The sequence below is a fragment of the Syngnathus floridae genome, chromosome 9, assembly GCF_059516105.1.
Source record: "Syngnathus floridae isolate MCC-2025c chromosome 9, RoL_Sflo_1.0, whole genome shotgun sequence".
Taxonomy (NCBI): domain Eukaryota; kingdom Metazoa; phylum Chordata; class Actinopteri; order Syngnathiformes; family Syngnathidae; genus Syngnathus; species Syngnathus floridae.
The window spans coordinates 13,938,278-13,959,168 of NC_142421.1; the positions used below are offsets into that span (position 1 = coordinate 13,938,278).

Consider the following 20,891-nt stretch of genomic DNA (forward strand, 5'->3'; position numbering starts at 1 on the left):
CCTCATTATGGAGGACAAAAGAAATGCATATGATGCCGCTTTTAAGTTAAAGGCACTCGATTTGCCTCTTAACGGAGGAACTACAGCTGCTCATGCACTGTAGAGGTTTCTCCCGGTCACTAGAGGGCACTGGGCTATTGTTGATGACATCTTGTTGCGTCACCCTTTTCTTTCATTTCCCGGTCACCTCTACCATGGAGCTGTATGTGTAAATCGCTAGTTTAATGTAATTTAGCGCTTTGTGCATGAATAAAATTAGCATGAACAGACCCTCATCATGGAAAATGCTAGAAGAAATGCATAAAAGCGACAACGAGAGAGAGACTGAGAAAGTGTGTGGAGAAGTATATCTGACGCTATTCCAATCCGATACTGAGTAGGAAGACTTCGCTGGTTTCAGTGCCCAGGAGGAAGATGAAGACGACTCTCAGTGAGTTTTACTGCAAATTTTTTTAACCAGCCCTGTCAGTGCTGTGCTACCGTGTTGCTGCTTTGTTACCACCGTGTCTCAGTGACTTTTACCGGTATGTTTTTTTCATCCAGCCCTATTAGTGCTGTGTTACTTCGGTGTTGTTGCGGTATTACTGCCCCGTCACAGGCAGTGTTTGGAAAGAAATGTTAAGGTATGTTATTAAAACTTTAAAAAGGCTTTCTGTGTATCACCTTTGTAAATAACTCGCATGCTTTCAGCTTGGGGCTTTTAGTACGCAAGCTAGTAACTTGCGGCTTTTAGTACGGTGCGGCTTACTTATGAAAAAAACCCTAATTTTTGCTCGTGCGGCTTATAATCAGGTGCTGCTTATAGTCCGGAAATGACGGTACTTGTTTTGCAAAATAAATGAATGCAATGGATCGCTGCATATTTGGGTTTTGGCATTTGTTATCTACTTGTGGATTTTTTTTGTAATGTATCATCTGAATTTGGCAAAATAGTTACATTGGTAACAACCCAGGCAAATGTTCCAAATGTTTCACATTGCACAGCACAGGTTTTTTCAAAGGGGTTTTCAGCAAATGAAACATTCACCAATTGGATATACGCTGCCACCTTTTCGGCACGTCCCTGTCGGCCACCTGAAGCACAACAAAACCTCAGGCAAATTTAAACACCACAGGAAGCATTCAGAAGGCCTTTTAAAGAGAGCACGCTGCTTTTTTAAAAAGTAGAAAAGCCTCATATAGGCACAAGCCGGACTAAGTTTTCAATCACAACACCACCACGGGGCGAAAGAAAATTCAACTCTTTAGTGGACATTTGTGTCTATTAAATAAACATCAGATGACAGCGGGGAAAGAACACTTGCGAGCATTTTCCATTACGCCTTCTCGTGTAGAACATTTGCAATCATCATGTATTCCGTTTTTGGGGCCAGGGGGAAATAGTCCAACGCAAATGCCTTCTGAACAACAAGATTTCTTCAATTGGTATGAAAAATCATAACGCATGATAAGGACTTTGTGGTTTGTTGAATGAGAGCAGAGTGTGGTGAAATGCATTTCTTGCATCACGGAAGAGACAGTCCAGGCCAAAAGATCCCAACGCCTCAGGACAAGCGCTGCAGAAAATGGATGGATGGATAGTCACCATCAAAAACAGTGTTAGCGTGAAATAATAATGGTAATTCAAAGGAGTGTGCATGTTTGTGTGTGTGTGCGGTGTCCAATCATCTATCAGTTAGATGACTCACACTGAATTAAGAGCGAGACACAAGTTAGATTCTAACTTGTGTGTGCGTGTGTCTCGCTCTTAATTCAGTGTGAGTGTGTCAAGGTCAGATGACTCTTATGTATGCATACGCAGACACACGCAGACACACGCACGCACGCACACACACACACACACACACACACACACACACACACACACACACACACACACGCGCGCACGCACGCACACAAACGCACACAAACACACACACACACAGGCGTAGCCATGACAACCACCCATTGTCTTCATGAAGCTTCATTCTTATACAGTGCAGGAAATGGGGTCAAAATACAAAAAGTCCTGCCTAGCTACAAAAACAGATATGCTCAAACCTCATTGAATAAAGTACATAAGCAGACAAGTATATTCACATGTTAAATAAATAAAAGAAACATTTTAAGCATATAATTATACCTACAAAACAAATCAATAAAGAAGACATAACTAGACATTTTTCATAAATGGTGATGAGAAAGGTTTTTATAACTTTATGATCTGATATATTTCTGAGCACTTTGAAATAACAAATGACTTTTGATATATTGCCTAAATAGCTTAATCACCCTTAAGGAACTGTGTAATGCATGCCTGATGTTTTTTCTCTGAATCATGGACACGACCAGAGTCGTCTTGACCGTTCAGTACTTGATTGTATCTTATGTTTTGACTAATGCTAGACGCCAGTTTTTGATTACTACTGAACGCTCTGCACAGAGGGAAATAGTTTGCCTAACAAAGAAAAGATACGGTTGAATGAGGTACGACAGTGTATGTCCAAGATTGGAGAAGAATGTTCACAGGAAGGTCACGTGGAGATAAAACCAGCAGGTGCCAGAAGGAGCCACCCGAGAACTCGGCCAAAGATGATCGCCAAGGCCGAAAGACGGGAGGGAAGACAACAGCCCCCTCCACACACACACACACACACCAACAGCCCCCCACCTCCACACTGAATCGCCCATAATCAGCACCACTCCCATGCAAGCAGACTCTCCTTCGAACTTGCCCCACCCCGAAGACTCATCGCCCATCAATCCCGGCCCACAATGTGCTACTGAATATAAAACTGATCTAACAACATTGGACTTTGCCTTTTCTGAATGGAGACTTTCCGCTCTTGAAGGGCCCAGCGCTGTATTGTACTTTCCTGAAAACAGAGCTTTTTGAACAAGAATTGTGATTGAACTCAACCAATCTGTGTAAGTCTAATTTCTGCTTCAGTGTCTTTGCATTTTCCTAAATCTGAAGAAATCAAACGAGCACGCAGTGAGTAAATTGGATAACAGGTGATTGGCAAAGGCTTTTGCCGTGAGGCGCAGATAACGCGCTCCCTAAATTGTGGACAGAATCCAGCAACAGCTTTCCGAATGAAAGGTGCTTTATTTTCACATGATATCGTGTAGTAGTATGTAGCGTGTACTCCTCTCAACAGGATTTATTAAGTGCAATTTAACTGGTCCATCTTCATGCTGTTCACTTCAATTTCTTCCTCAACGCTTGGACTTACTTGTAAGCAGGAATCCAACCAGCAACCTTCAAGGTTCGGGTCGCAACCACTCGACAGCTGGAACCGAGATGCAAATTCATGCGAGATTTGACATCTGGAAACGAACACGTGAAGTAAACACCACATACCAAGCCGGAATGGAACCGTCTCAATGTGAGTCCAAAGCTCTTATCAAGCAAACGAGTCAAAGGATCTCTCTGGAAATCTTGTTTGATTGTCATAAGGGAGTGTTTGAAAATAAACTCACAAGCTACGGTTGTCCTAGCATGTTTCCTTGCCGTAAGCGCAACTCATCCACAACGTCAACTGCTGCGGTGCTTGATGTTCTCACTAACGAAACAGTTTGCTACCGTGTCAGACAGAGTGCAATTCTGCTTTTTGCCTGTGGGATGCGCTGGCGCTAACAATGATTAGCCGCGCAACGACACGGCCAATTTCCTGCACGCTGGCGCTGGGCTTTGCTGACAGCCACTGACTTTCCTGACGGCACTTTTGTGTATGCAATTTTTTACTTAATGCATTCAAAGCGTGTCGAGCTGAATGTTATTAAAATGAACACGAAAGGATAGCAACAACGTCCCCCAACTTCCGCCCTGATTTTTCCTTTGCAAAAGTCATGAAAGAAGGCAGATTTAGTTACACACAAGGTGATTGACTTTTCAAGCCCTTCAAAATGCTTCAAGAGGACATTTTCATTTCCCTCTGCTTGGCTGAGTTTATGAACAAAATGGATTGTGATGACTCTGCCGCATCCTGACTGCCATTCACTGTCAATTAATACTTGTTGTTATAATCACAAACATATTCAGAATTAAAGCTGAAAGCACTCCCAAGATGGAGAAATATAGTATAGAGAGTTTGAAGCATAGTGCAAAATGGCCAACTTCTTGAGACTTTTTTATGGGTCTACTACCCATGATAGACTTTGCTACGTTTCATCCAAACTAGTTTTGTAAATCTTAATTGCAATTGTAAATGAAGGCTTTTTTGGGGGGAAAGCTGATGGCATTCTATCAACTTCAAGGGAGAAAGATGAATTGAGACAACGAGCGTTTTGCATGATGGGTGAGGTCACCGGACAAATCAAACTCAAATCAAGGGACTGTAACCAAAACCCAAAGCCATTGTTTCACACAGCTATTAACTAACAGGGACTCCATCTTCTTCTTCTTGGGAAATTCAACAATTTTTGTCTGTCAAAGCACGTCAAAGCCTTGGGTGCAGTTTTTCCCTCAGCGTGCGCAGCTGTCAATCATCTCATCGAGTCAATCACACAACAAGAGTGAACGTTGTGACTAAAACGAGGAGGCGGAAAAACACAATCAGGTCGGCATCCAAACAAACAACGCAGAAGATGAGTGTGTGTGTGTGTGTGTGTGTGTGTGTGTGTGTGTGTGTGTGTGTGTGTGTGTGTGTGTGTGTGTGTGTGCTTGTGTGTGTGCGTGTTTGTGTGTTTGTGTGTGTGTGAGTGTGTATGTAAATGTCGGAAGAAAACTCCATTAAAGCTCAGAGGTGCATGCTGGGAAAATTGTCGCGATCTTTGGCAGTAGGGGTAAAACAAGCAGGACAGAGAAAAGCAAAGCAAAATGAAAGGTGAAAAGGAGCAATGTTGTTGTTGGCGATTGGAAGTTGACTTCTTGGATTCTTGTTGGACACCTTTGGAAATGAAAGAATGAATGAATTCAAACACAGCAGCTATCTTGGCAAATACTCAAACATTTCCAACTCCACAATCACCACCACAGATGAGTGAGTTTTTTGGTGTTCTATACTGAACTAAAATAAAAATGCAACACGGCAATGCTGATGGCCAGTTGGGATTCTTGGGTCAACCCGATTCATTAATGGAGTCGTTGACGCAAATAAAACAAGTGTAATTTGTAATATGACTCGTATTTATTTATACTGTATTTTTCGGACAATAACACGCACCGGACTATAAGCCGCACCAGCTAAAATTTGGGGATATTTTAGTTTTTTTCTTATATAAGCCAGGCCGGACTATAAGCCGCGCGTGCGCAGTAGTTATTTACAAAGAAAGACAGTACACAGAAAGCCTTTTTGAAGTTTGAATAACACACTTTAACATGTCTTTCTAAACGGTTTCTGTGACGCAGCAGTAGTACCGCAGCAACACGGAAGTGTGCACGCGAGTCATTTACAAAGAACGACCGTACACAGAAAGCCGGACGTGCCGAAAAGATGGCAGCGTATATCCAATTGGTGAATGTTTCATTTGCTGAAAACGCCTTTGAAAAAATACGTGCTGTGCAACAGAATGTGAAACATTTGGAACATTTGCCTGGGTTGTTACCAATGTAACTATTTTGCCAAATTCAGATTATACATTACAAAAAAAAAAAAAACACAAGTAGGTAACAAATACCAAAACCCAAATATGAAGGGATCCATTGCATTCATTTATTTTGTAAAACAAGTACCGTCATTTCTGGACTATAAGCCGCACCTGATTATAAGCCGCACGAGCAAAAATTAGTTTTTTTTCAGTATGCCGCACCGTACTAAGAGCCGCAAGTTACTAGCTTGCGTACTAAAAGCCGCAAGCTAAAAGCATGTGAGTTATTTACAAAGAAAGATGATATACAGAAAGCCTTTTTAAAGTTTTAATAACATACCTTAACCTTTTTTTCCAAACACTGCCTGTGACGCGGCAGTAACACCGCAGTAACACCGAAGTAACACAGCACTAATAGGGCTGGATTAAAAAAGAAAACTACCGGTAAAAGTCACTGAGACGTGGCGGTAACACAGCTCTAACACAGCTGTAACACAGTAGCACAACACTAACAGGGCTGGTAAAAAAAACATACCAGTAAAAGTAAAAAAAAAAAGAGTCAGTAAAAGAGCTGTCTTCATATTCCTCCTGTGCACTGAAACATCAAAGTCTTCCTCCTCAGAGTCCGATTGTAATAGTGTTAGACATCCTTCGCCACACACTTTCTCAGTCTCTCTTTTGTTGTCGCTTTTATGCATTTCTTCTAGCATTTTCCATGATGAGGGTCTGTTCAGGCTAATTTTATTCATGCACGAAGCGCTAAGTTACATTAAACTAGCAAGCTACACGTATAGCTCCAGAGTTCACGTTACTGGGAAATAAAGAAAGAAAAGGTGACGCAACACGATGTCATCAACAATGGGCCAAATCGACTGCCTTTAACTTAAAAGCGGTATAATATGCATATCTTTTGTCCCCCATATTGACGGTTTATGTATAAAAGCTTCGTTTCAGTAATGTCCGTCTTGATCTCGTTCTGTCTCTTCTTTGTGTGAATTATACGGCACTATTTGCCTGGCGGATGGACATGCGATCAACACACCACTTTTCTCCCCAGTGACCGTGTCACATATCCCTCCGCCCAGCAAAGCGGTGCCACACAACAGCGATCCACAGCCTTTTTACGAGTGTATGAAACTGATCAAGTCATCACAAAAATCACGGAAAAAATTCATAAATAAGCCGCAGGGTTCAAAATTTGAGAAAAGTATAGTAGTTATAGTAGTAAAATAGTCCGAAAAGTACAGTAGTTTTGTATGTAATTATGTCCTGACTGTACGTTCTTTTAAAGCGAACCATAAGAAATGTCATTCCAATCAAAAAATGTAAATTCGGGAGGCCAGAAAAGCATTTCGGTTCATTTTATCGACGACATATGAATGATGTGCATTACAAGCGCGGTCATGGAATAAATGACAGTTGCATAATGATCAAGGCACAGCTCTCTGTGTATATGAGGGGCAGCTTATGCTCAGCAGACATTGTAACAGCACTGCAAAATGGCCACGTGACGATACGGCGGATAGGGAGTCATTTGCAACACGGCAGGCTCGGCCTAATCTGCTCCATCATCCGTGGCCGCCCCCGCCTAGAGGCCACAATAGCGCCGATCACCATCTCAACACACCTGCTCTCCATCTCCGCTTCCCTCTGATAGCGTCCTCCCGGCACAGAGGAAACATCAGATGATATCTCAACAAAAAAACAGCGTCGCATGACGGCACATGGCGGATGGAGGATGAAGTAAAGAGTCAAAACAAAGTTGCTGTTCTAGCAGGTCCCCACAAAGAAGCCTTATCCCGAGAGCTCGGTGAGCATTCATGGCATGCTAGCATTTTGGCCTTCCCAAGGTCATCTTTTTACAATTCTGTGTGATTTTATGTTGTGAGAAAAGTGAAAAGAGAATGACAGCAGCCACAAACATCTTGCCGCTTGTTTGTTTATTCACCAAAACAAAACATAAATCCATATTTATCTCCACGCTGCCCGAGAAGTCGGAGGTGGAGTTACGTCACCCGTGAGCCGTGATTCATATCCCAGCCAGCTTCTTCCTGGGCAAGTTTACTCTTAGAGCGGGCCTTTCTTTTACATACACCAACATCATTTTGGATTTGGCTTGCCATTCTCTATCATGCCTCATCATTGCACTTCAACGGTGAGCTTCCAACAAATGGAATTGTTCCAATAACGAGCAGACATTTTTGAATCATTTATTTCATCTTCCTGTCATCAGACTTACAAGAATATTTTTAACAAAAACAACCAACTGAGAAAACTGAGTACTTGAATGAGGGACTGAACCAACCGACGGACCAAACGGCAAGCCACAAATGCCTAGAAAAATCTTTGAGTCTTATTTGAAGTAGCTCAGCAACTTTAGCCAAGCGCAGCAGCAGAAAGTACAACCCAGGTGAGCACAAATTTACAACTGAACATGTGAACATGGTGAACTCGTTTGTCCGTCATCGCTCTTTCATTCGGCGTTTGTCCGCCGTCAAAACATCCCGGACGCACTTTGACGAGACCAAATCACGTCGCTGTGCGCGTTAAATGTTGACATTGTGGTTTGTAGGACACAACTGATGCGGTTTTAAAAGGTGATGTTAGATTAACTCAAGCAGCAGTCTTCATCAAAACACTTTATAAAAATGATCCTATGTGCAAAATACACTTTTGGTACTGGATCTGCATTTATGTCAAGCTGCTAGACTGAAATACAGACGTTCTGATGATATGAGAGCAGTACTGGTTCGAGGCATTCATCGGAAACAATCATTTTAAATTAGCAAGTAAAGCTAGACTTGGCATGCGAACAAACTTTCTGTGGTTTGATTTTGTGCTACCTTGATTGACAGCATCGGAGTTTTTGGGTGCTTCTCCGAGGGTCGTCAACAATAGGTTGTTGGTGTCTTGTCATCCGTATGTTATATTTTGAAAAAACTCCGCCTGTGTTTCACATCTAAGCCACATGGTTGTGCGCTGTTATAATGTGTTTCTGTATCGTATTCCTTTCCATAACTGCCTTCATGAAACATCGGGGGTATTAAGAGGAAGATTAAGTCGGCTAAGCCCCCACCGAAGGTACCAAATGCAGAACCCGCCCATGATATTTGCATTTGTTAGTCTCTTGTTTGAAAGACATGTCAAGAAGCAGAAACCTTCTAGAAGATTCTGCCAGCACTTGCAGTATTTTTATTTATTTCCAGATGGCTCCAATAATAGCCTGTTTTAAAAGAAAGAGTGTTTTTACTTTTGTATTAAGACTTGATTTGGGGAGAGAGCAAAGACGACACTGCAAGAGGTGACCTAACAAGACAACTAGATCACAGAATTGAGGCAAACGTCAGTATCTGCGACAACATCAAGATGAGCCTTGTGTGCCTTTTTTTCCTGCCTGCGCCATCGCTTTGTAAACTCACAACAAGAGAATAACACTAAAACACACACTTACAGCTCAGCTCATTGTGTGTTTCATAAGAGGCCAGGGGCACGAAGCGGATCCCATTTTGTTGTACAACAATAGTGATGGTACCTACTTATTCAAGAAGGGACACATTTGCAACAGTTGAACATGAACTATGGCTGGTTACTCCATGGATTTTACCATTTATAGTAGGGATGGGCGAGTACCAATATCGGCATCGGGCCTGTACCAAGGTGTCAGCTACTTGCGACCGCATCTGACACCAGGGTGCCCGACACCAGGGCCGTTTCACTATCACGGCAAAGGAGGGCGGCACAAAGTTTTGCAAAGTGAACTGTATCCATGTCAATCAATTATTTCATGCTCATTTAGATTCCTGCGTTTGTATGCATGTAAGTTTCATATGAATAAGTTAGTCACAAAAGTCAGTTTGCTCAAAAAAATCAGTGCGTTACATATATGCAATCAAATGAATGTGACAGTTGTGACACTCAACTACTGGCACAAGCAAGGATGCATGTCATTTATTTAAATGTAGTGCGCCACGCAATGCATTCTGGGAAGCAATTGGCTTTTTGGCGTCAATCTGATTTTTGTGAATAAATAATTTTAAGGCTATTTGATGCGACCGTTTTCATCCAAACGTATTCAAGCATGTTGATAAGGTGCAAAATGCGGCAACATACTGCTGTCACGCTTATGCCTTGCATCACATGTTGGGCTTATCCTGCGTGTGAGAGAGGAGCTTTATGCGGTGGATAAAAGCAGCCGTGGCGTGGAGCATCAATCCGAGCAGACAAGGGTATGCATGCGCCCTTATTTTCCTCACGCTGCTTCCTCGCTTGTATTTACTTATTTATCTTTGTATTTATTTATTTATTTATTTACTCTTTGTCTCACAGCCTTCTCCCACCAGCCTCCCAGCCTAGCTATTCCCCCCACTCACCTTCCACTATTTTTCTTGTGTTCCCCAGTTACCAGTACGAAGCGTCTCTGTCTGCTGCTCGAGTACACACACGGTGCAAAGCGGATTTCAATGTTGTGCAGCTGGAGGATGATGGGGGCGATAAAGAAGAAGATGCTTCTGGGGAAAATGCGAGGGGGGGGATCACAATCGAAATTGAGGAGTCCAAGTGGAAACTGCAGGCGGCCGTCGCGTGCATGCAAATAGGCAGACGCTGTCACACCCAGACAAATGTGAGAAATAAAGAAGAAATATTGTCGAGTCGGTGCGGCGCACACAAGAGCCGGGAGCCCACCTTCCTTCCCCCGCTGTCACGCTCACGGCTTCTTCATCTTTAGCTTTTCTGCACCAACATGTACAAATCTGGGCAATAGGCAACGACTTTGAGGAGACACGTGCTTTGCCTTTTTTCTTCACAATTCACAAAAAAGGATTTGCGGGTGCCTTCGTAGCTTGTCAGTGACGTGTGTTGGTTCTCGAGGAACAAGACCTGGTTCACCGTCTATCTCTGGGCTCAGCCTGTTTTGTAAGGGGGCCGTTGTGCCTCATGAATCTGAGCTACACCTGAGAACTATTTTAATCGTGAGGGAAATGCATATAATTTCTCGTTCTATGTACTGAAATTTTGCACTGGAAATGCTGGTCAAGTCAAGCCAATTCAATTTTAGTGGTGTTCATTCAAAACAATCATCCGTTTTGCTTCAAGACAATGCATCCATCTCCTTTGCCATTGATTACGGTTCACACACACACTTCCGTGGGTGGGTGCTGTAGTCAGCAGATAAGCTGCAGCTGTTTAGCAGCAGACAGATGTTCCAAGATGTTGGAGGGACTTCAGGCTCTTTAGCTTTGCCTCTTTTGATCACCGCACGCACATCTTTTCTCCGTGTTGTTTCCGTATTTGGCCTCACCCGCATCCAACCCTCCTTAATCAGCTCTACCACTGCGGAGCAAGGCCATTCTCTTTATTCAGCACTTTTTTCCACCTGCCGCTTCCCCCTGGCGCCCTTGCTCACTGCCACTGCTCCTGCTGCTCTATTTTTGGCGGGAGGCTGGTTTTTTTTTTATATTGTGCCCCGCTCTACGTCACCATTTTGTCTCAGGTTGAAGTCGACAGGTCTGCTATTGAGATCTGTCACCCCGCAGCGAGAGGGGACTTTGAATAGTTACCACAGCGCAGTTTGTACATACGTGTTGCTGCTTCGTCTGTCTTGAATTGTTTGGAATAACACTCCAGCGTGTTTTTGTGAACCCGTATATGGTGTTTGGCATGATACCGTAGCGCTAAGACGGCAAACCTTTGTTTGATGGAATGACGGTTTGGTTGAACATTCTGTTGTTGAAGTATGCAAAATGCTCTTTCATTGGCTTATGCCATTCAGAACGAGCCAATGAAAGCAGGCTGTTGTCTGATCAAAATCAGGTGTTCTTCCCTCAAAGAGTCCAACCTATAAAGTAGCTCCAACAGTTGATCCTTTACCCACCATACAAGGAATGGTACAGCAATATCCACGGCAAGTAGATGTCCAGGAATCTGCCCACACGCCGTCTGCTATCTGCTCCTTAGGGAATAATTGAAGATGTTAAAAGCAGCAGCAACACTCTCCTGCTTGCAGCTGCTTCCGCGCTGACCTCACCTCTCCCTACAGTACGCTCCCATCTTATATTTATACCGCGCATACCTGCCACAAGCTTAGCTACTTTTTTATTTGCATGCATGGCTTCATGCACTCAGTTATTTTTGCCCTTTGTTGCAGCAACAAGATTCACAAAGTCACAAAAGGAACCTGTGCACTACATTGGGAAATTCTGCTGACCCCCGAAAAACCCTAAATGTACATTGTAAACAAATCAGCACAAAATATGTTAAGTATAAAGTGTAAAATGAAGTGTAAAACATAGCCAAGTATGTGTGAGTTTCGAGGCTCTTGCGTGTGAAGCAAAAATTAGTCAAATCCCACCTTTTGGAAGAACAACAAAAGAGAGCAATTCCCAGCTGGGCCTCGCTTGATGATGAATGTAAAGTTGGCGAAAATCCTGGGATGTGTCCAGCTCATCATCTCATTGGCCTGGCAAAACGTGTGCAAAGACGTATGAAATTTCAAAACAAATGCTTCCATACTATCAATGAGATTTCCCGTTGACACATTGCCATTGTATACGCCCACCTACGTGTGCCACCATGGCAACTGAACACCAAGCCCATGAGAAGACTTTCAGTTGAAATCCAAAACGTTGATTAAATGACGAGGAGTGATCTGAGCCAAAAGCGGCCTCCCAAGCACCTGAGATATGTTTGCTGGATCTGCGTCAACCTTCTGCCATTGCTTATTCCACACATACAGAGCGACGGTATGACTACAACATCTTTAGAACACACCATGTCAAAGGGGAGGCATTTTTTGTCGACATACATCCATCAAAGCCATTGCATTCCGAAAGCTGGGAATGTCTTGGAGTGCTTATCGGCTATGCTGCATGAACACCAGGGGTTCTTTGAGCTGGAGCAAGACTCCAGAAGATGGAAAGCTGCCTAGAATCTGGGTCAATAATTTACTGACTGACAGAAAATTGACATGGAACGTGAGACATCCGAGTAAGTGTTACACTTGTCGCATGTTTGATTGTTGGGCCTTGTTTGTGAGCCACATTTGGAGCTACGAACAGGCTTCTGATACTGCATCACATTCATAGAAAACAAAAACTGCAGCAGTTAAGGCATTGTTATGCCCTTGCTGTTTTGCAGGCAAAACCCAAAATTGTGCCTCCTGAAACAGAAAGACACATGAGAGCAATTTAAGCATTTATCCGATCAAAGGAAAACATGAAGAATATGAAGCACGGTCAACCTCCGCAAGACGGAAAGACACAAAAGATTGTTCTCATCAATTGTTCTTAAAAAACACAGACACAAAGGCTAAACAGGAACAAGCAATTGTGATGAGCAAAGCAACAATTTGTTGCCTTCCTTCTTTTGCTCCTGCATAGAAAAAAACTGCTAACCGCCAGCAGATGCTCCGCCCACCAACGCTCTCCTAGGAGACTGCAAAGCGACTCGAAAACAAAAGAGGGGCCGGAGGGTAACAGAACAGCAACATGGTGCTGGCACAGATGGCGACGCACCTTCAACTGCTTACCGCCAAACGGTCAAAATGAGAGCATTTCACAGAGCTGCTGTCAGCCAGCCATAACTCACGCCTGGACACTCGTAAGCAAACTGGGTAATTTGACGGCAGCTCCCGGCGTCGATCACTGGGCCACACCTTCGAAAGCAAATATCCACCAGCGCAAATACTACAGTTTATAGGAATTCAACTGGTATCTTGTAAAAATTCACAAAATAAAAGTCATGTAAAGACATTCTGTACATTTGGCACATTTTGCAATCCCGGGTGCGTGTGTCGGTACTTCTGCTGTTTTAAACGCAGCAACCTTGAGTGACTCAAGCTCATTCAAGTCTTAAGTGCATTTAACAAACATGCGTCACCAGTGCACTGATTCGCATGCCTTCAAATTATGTGGTAATAAAATGCAACAAAATGAGGAGGACAGTCATCCCTCAAGTTGTGCTGTCATACACGAAAGCCTCGTTCATTGTGGGGAAATCGTTGCGGACCCACATGTGCTTGATGTTGTGCAAAAAATGGCAGTGTAACGCTTGACAGGATGAACCCAGCAAAAAGGATCTTCGAGATTGCTACAAACGCTGCCGCGTGATTTAGCGAGGAGCACGGTATAGTGTATTTTGAGCTTTTTGTGTCATTCTGAACACAAATGTTCGTCTCACTGTTATCAAAAACACTTTTCAAAGCTGCTTTTGATAACTGTGTTCGAGTCGACTTCTGTAAGCCTGCTTGAGGAAAATGAAAAAGTTCCAAGCGTAAGAGCAGTTGAAGCAAAACCAAATATGACCTGTGCAATCTTTTTATCTGGACTCCGGTTAGCCGACGTCAGCAAGAAAGCAAGCAAAGTGTGGGACTGCAGTTTGTGTTGATTTATTTCAAATCATCTCTGACATTAGTTCAATGTCACTGGTGGCCCGAGCCAATGCTTTTTTTTTCTTTTCAATCAAACTGTTGATATGTGTTTGCATTCATGTAGCAGAACAGACTTTTGCAGTTGCTTTAAAAGCTATCAGCTTGTGTTAGCTACCCGCCTGCTTCCTTTTGTAGAGGGAGAAGCCAGCCCGAGAAAAATATGCTGAGCTTCGCTTGAGTATAAATAAAAGCGGGTAGTCATTTTATGCTAATGGCACATCAGGTGTCAAATGTGGCTGGAATGTTGCTATCAGGCGGGCAAGCGGGTCACGTTCACTGTGGCCTTGGCATCGTCGTGGGTGTTAGTATGCATCGTGCACAGCTACGCTTTGCAACGGAGCGTGAATGATGATATAAGGACACGGAACAAGTAAAAGGCTGCTTTTATTTCTTCTGTTTTTTTAGCAGCCTAAGGAACACTGTGGTCTCTTTACACTCCATTAGCACAGTCCTGCCAATGCCAATGCTCAGATGCACACATTTGTCTCCATCTTATTTCAACAACAACTGCACTGGGTAAGTCTTACGGACAAATTAAAACACCTTTAAGAAAGGAAAAATAATGGACAGCCAATCAATTAAGAAATATTTTTTTTGCCAACATATTGACTGACTAACCCTCACCAATAAACCAACCTACCGATATACTACTCATGCAACAGAACCAAGCAACTATAAATCAGTCGACCCTATTGGTTAGAAATGAACTAACAGACTAACCAACAACATCCAGTCATGAACAAAGCCAGCGATCAATCCTGTTGCAACGGTTTCTCATCGCCAGCCAGGCACAGCAACCCCATGTAAGGCTCTGCTAATGACTCACTCTTTGCCAGATTTTGTTTTAGATCCAGTATGTCTCCACCAAGTCTCACAACTGTTCTCTTTCACTGCCAACCCAGTTGGCCTCTGACCTTCCTGCCTTGTCATTCCACCACAAATCGGAAGACAAAAAAGGTTAGCAGAAATTGCTCCTATTTATTCTCTGGGGGACCAAAATCGACCTGTAAACTCTTTAGAATAATAAATAATGTATTTTCCTGACTACAAGTTGCAGTTTTTTCATAGTTTGGCCGGGGCTGCGACTTATAATCAGAAGCGACTTATATGTGAAATTATTAACACATTATTACTTGATCATTAACACATTACTTACTTCCTATTGTATAGTTGACCACTTCTCGTTATTTACACTTTAAACCGCACGAGAGTGCACTAGGCCTGTGGAATAATTGGAACCACAACTGACGACGAGTCCGACGTCAACGCCACATGTGCTTCCAGAGTCAGAAGTGGCGTTTTTTTTGAGTGACACAGAGGATGAAGATTTCAAAGGATTTAATGATTTGGAGTGACGCCGATGGTTCGATAAAATGAGTATTTATGTTATAATTATTTGATATATAGTTTGTATATAGTTATATAGGCCTGTGGAATAATTTCAACTGCAACTGACGACGAGTCCGACATCAGCGCCGCATGCACTTCCGGGGTAAAAAGCGGCGTTGTTTACACAAAGGACGAAGACTTCGGTGGATATAATGATTTGTAGTGACACGGATGGTTTGATAAATATGTTATTTATGTTATAGTTATTTACTGTTAATATGTTATGTCAGGCACGTTCTCAGTTCCTCATATGTTTATGTAACGCTAGCATACCGTATCATTGCCTATCCATGTCTGTTCTTGATGGTGGATTTTGTCAAATACAGCCCCCCCCCCCCAAAAAATGCGACTTGTACTCCAATGCGACTTATGTATGTTTTTTTTTCTTCTTTATTATGCATTTTATGGCTGGTGCGACTTGTACTCGGAAGCGATTTATAGTCTGGAAAATACGGTAATAGAATAAACTAACCAACCAACTACCAACATCCCACTACCAATCTGCTCACCTAACCAACAAAATAACCAAAGAGCAAACAAGTCTCCCTATGACAGTGCGACACTTTCAACTTGCTGTGCGCACTTGTGGCCCAGATACAACGCATGATGGATGGCAGGTGTCATCTCAAAGGGCAGACAGCTGCTTCACGTGATGAACGACGGCGCCCAGGAGGAAGAAGACGAGGAAGGAGAGGAGGAGGAAGGCATGTCCGCGCTGGCGGCGGGCGATAACGCTGTGAAAAAGACACCGCCAATGTGTCATACGTATGCGTTTTTTTTCATCTGGAGCGACATCTTGAAGAGCACCAGCCGGCGACCCAAATGGACTCTTGCTGACTGACTAGCTTGCACAAAGGTCAGCACACGTGGAATGCACTATCACTCAATTTCCACCCCCACCCAACACACACACACACAGCCTCCTTATCCTCGTCCTCATTGTCATGTTTCCACCTCCTGGAGTACCACCAAGACACACACTTGAGTTGCTTCTAAAGCTTTCACAGACAGTACAAAAATCCTCACTCACACACCTACCCAAAGGTAAATGGTACATGTGTGAGTGCAGAAAAAAAAAAACATCTGTGGCAAAGGTAGAAATATTTATTCTACTCCAAAGTAGAAAAAAAAATGAGACAGAAAAATACTTTAACCATTCACTGCTGTGGACATTTCTATTCGTTAACTGGAATCCTACCATTTACTGCCATCAATGAATATATTTGTCTGTATAGGCGTGGAAGAGGGCATCGTCCAGGTTGTCTAAGAGATTCAATTTTGTGAACCATGTATTGATCAACAGATCCCTGTAGGCAGCGGTGGTACATTGCTTTGCATTTAAGATCAGTATAGCTTTAACCAAACCATGTTCAACCCCTGCTTTCTTAGGGAGCAAAAAAAACCTTATAAAAATACAAACTGTTTGTTCAGGTAAAATGAGAATCGATGATGTTTGCGGGTAGGATTGGCGAATATATTGTTACAGAACACAATATTCTTGACAGACGAGTCAAACTGCTCTAAAATGACTGGCCACATAACGCAGAACTATTATATTATAGCATAAGCATAAGCTATTTCCATGACTGTGTATGCTTTTCATTCATCCTGCAATAAGATGACGGTATGTAAGATTACGGCTTTTTCTGTCGCATCAATTAGTAAGCGGCCCCATTCTGAATTCCTATCTTTCACACAGGAGGACGACTGGGAAAAGCTTTTCTTGGGTAGCAGGCCCACCAGAACGGGTAAAAAGACAGCATTGACGAATACCGTGCCGTGGCTCATAAGCCGTCATAAAACCAATTTGAAGTCCCTGGCGTAGTCCCACAACACATCAGTGCAATTTGACGTAACCGATTTAGGGTGTCATTGTGCCCGAATAACGGATTGACGGCGTTAAGATGCGCTGGCTGTTTATCTCACCTCCGGGAATACCCCTGCCCACAAGCGCATCCTCTCTGTTCAATAAACTGTTGCTAAAGATTCTCTGATTGGATAATTTCTATAGCTATGAAACAATACATCACAATAAAATTCAAGCGAATTTCTCAATGACTACAGTGTAAAAACATGGAGTGCCACAACATTTGCCAAAAAGATTTGGAGTCCAACCGTTCTATCGGTCTAACCAGAGAAATAGGCCAAATTCAAAAAAAGATGAGTCCACCCAACATTACTCAAAAGTATTCAACTTATTCAAAGCTCAACCACCGTCTTCTTGAAAATCTGCCTCAGAGGTCCCCTAAAAATTAAGTTATTTGAGTACTTAACAAAGTCTAAAAATGTGCAGAGCGCCATTCAAATCTGATGACTCCGTGCTGCCTTTGAACTTTTTGTGCATTAAAATGAAATAGGCTCTGAAGGGATGGTTTAGTTTCAAGCATATAGAGAAGGCATCATTACACCTGCTCATTTGGTGTGCTACATCTCCATTGTGTACTTGCTTCCTACTCGCTGCTATTCCCACCATCCATCTGATATTAGCGAGCGGGCCAGAAAATCCCTTAACGACCGTTCATGTCCTAGCGCTTGTTTTACGGGAATTTTGTGAGAGGCCATTGCGACCAAAAGCACTGGAACAACAGCAGTGAGTCTTAAACACATTAAGTATTCGGTGGAAGACGTTAAAGAAGCCATTTCTTTGTGCATCATTGAACACCACTCTGAAAGTATGTTGCTCTTATCAGAGAATTTCCCAGCAGTCCGGGAAAATTAGTCATCTTCAGGACACATCTACAACTACTATCGAGTTGCTGGAGACATTCCTCGCCGCCCCAGGTGGACGCACTCGCAACAAACCATATATGTGATATTTTGGCAATAAACTCTCAGGAGACAAGGTACTGACAATTACAAGGAGAATGTACAAAATCCCAACGACAGTCCCACCATGTCACCCGACAAGCAACAGTTCAAATCGGCATTCAGGTGACACCGCAACATGCTCCCGGTCATGTTTCGTGTCAACCTTTAACCTGTGCGTGTCAGGTGACTCGTCAAGTATTCACACGTCTGCGGCAGCACAGGGACTGGAATTGAGGCAATGACGACTTCAATTACAGTGATTATGAGCTCGGAGAGAGCGAAGCGAATGAGGTGCGTGGACAAAGTAATGAAAAGGAGGAGGCCGACGCGGCACCAACATCAATTAATTACATTTCACTTGGTCTGCTGGCTTCTGCCTATAGCTGCCATTGTCATCACATGAAAATGTGTGTGTGTGCGGGTCACTTGCCTGGGCGCACTACTTGTGTGCATGCTAATGCCACTTCAGTGTTTACATGATTACAAAATTCATTAAGAGCTGCAAGCAGCAACGATCGTAGTGGAATTGGTCCAGAATGGCTGCTTCCAACCAAAAGGGCGGCTCAAGTCAATGGCTCTTTGTAAATATAATGCAACAAACACAAGCAGACTCTTGATCATGAAATTCTCCGTGACCGCTTAACCCATCCATGGTTCTAAACAAATAAAAATAATAATATTAATACGAACAAACGCAGCGAATCCATGGACAAGCTTGACGTGTAAGAACTCACGTGCCTTTTCTGAAATATCCTCCAATCGGGAGCCCGAAGAGAGCTGTTTGTATTTCTTCTCTCATATTTATAGTTATGGATTGTAAAGATCAATAGTGTTTAGGAGCCCATTAAAAGCGGTCTGCAGTACGCATATAAGCCGAACTTTAACACTCGGTGGAGGCCATTTCATGTCGACATCCCTATGCTCACTTTTCACGCAACTACTAAAATAAAGCAGGAATAAAGCGATGCTGTACTCCCCGAGAGTAACTTTGTCGCGTGAAAAGGAGTCTGCTGTGGCATGGATCCGCACAGCCCGTAAAATAAGTCAAACCGATAAGCGAATGCGGCTGCTGCGGTAAAAACAAAAAAATTAAAATTTAAATTATAAACACGGCCGCCCTCGAGGACACATTAACATTCTCGAAATCACATTTTGACGCCATCTTTATATGTCCGATCTGCTCTCGGCCGGGGAGCGCATTGGCCGTTCCAGTTAGTAAACTTTTATAATCAATTGATGAAATGTTTTCAGTTGATGCTTTGATGGCGGCGCTCATGCTATTTTTTTTTTAAATGAAATTCAATCAGGCATAAATATGAGACAATTTGCGAGTCATATACGTATACTCGCGGCGTCAATGCGACGCTTGTAAAGACGCTGGATGAGCTGCGGGCATGCGCGCGTCTGCCCTCAGGGTTTGGCATGCAACGGTTGCAAGTAACGACGATTCACATGTTTCCAAATTTTCTCTCTTGTAAAAAGTGGCAAATGTCAAATGAGTGCAAATTGTTAAGATTAAGTTATGTTTGTGTACTCAGATGCAGTAATCTGTTTGACATAGAGGGAGCGCAAGTGTGCCAAATAAGAGAGTTGGAAGAAATCTCGAGAAAGACATAGTTCCGGAATAAAAAGCGGCTCAGAAGAGCCCCAAAAGAAAAGCTCATTTCTGTCTCCAACGCACTCAATGCGACGCTTGTAAAGACGCTGGATGAGCTGCGGGCATGCGCGCGTCTGCCCTCAGGGTTTGCCACGCAACGGTTGCAAGTAACGACGATTCACATGTTTCCAAATTTTCTCTCTTGTAAAAAGTGGCAAATGTCAAATGAGTGCAAATTGTTAAGATTAAGTTATGTTTGTGTACTCAGATGCAGTAATCTGTTTGACATAGAGGGAGCGCAAGTGTGCCAAATAAGAGAGTTGGAAGAAATCTCGAGAAAGACATAGTTCCGGAATAAAAAGCGGCTCAGAAGAGCCCCAAAAGAAAAGCTCATTTCTGTCTCCAACGCACTCTTTCTCCGAGTCACACGCAGTACAGCGGCCCGAAGCTCAACACAAATACTTTGGACGTGACTGTCCCAAATGAGGGGAACATTTTTTAAGTCGGTCGAAAGGGTTTGAAAAACTACCAATGAGAATAAGGGTGTATTCAGACCAGAAATGTTCTTTTGTCAGCTTGTTTGGTCCGGACCAAAAGCGGACTTGATTTTTTTCGTTTAGTGCGGTTCCTATTCAGACTGCACATTTTTCAAATCAAGTGTACACATCCACGCTTGTGACGATGTGTGCTCCCATTGGACAGCAATGACCAGGGCGTCACACAGAGCACAGACCCAGAAATGGAGGAAAACATGCGAGTCCTACGCGCTGCGTTCCTGCTCTGCATATTTGTGTTCTTGGTGCGGATCCTTGCTGTTTGTGTTCACACCTAAAGCAAACCGCACCAGAGTTTGTTTGGAAGCGAACCGAGAACACTTGAAAAAAATCGGTCTCGGTCCGTTTATTTAATCCACGCCAGGATTCGTTTGCGTGTATTCACACCTGCACAAAATGTCAGGACCTGCCTTCCAATCGAACCCTGGTCCGTTTAAAGTAGACCAAACCGTCAGGTTTGAATACACCCTAAAATACGACTTGCATGGTTTCATGGAAAAATAGTGGAATTGTGGGAATGTGAAATTAAGCAGAAAATAGGAATGTACTCTTCAGCACTGGCCTAACAATACCTGACTGGTACACGGCATGTATGTCAGTGCGCAGA

General features: G+C 43.1%; 1 long non-coding RNA gene across 1 annotated transcript; it reads left to right on the top strand.

The window, feature by feature from the left end:
- The first annotated feature begins 7,903 nt into the window (after positions 1–7,903).
- Positions 7,904–16,565, top strand: LOC148393651 (uncharacterized). The gene is made up of 3 exons (XR_015860460.1): positions 7,904–7,921; positions 14,342–14,452; positions 15,920–16,565. It is a non-coding gene; the product is annotated as an uncharacterized LOC148393651 (long non-coding RNA).
- The last annotated feature ends 4,326 nt before the right edge of the window (positions 16,566–20,891 follow it).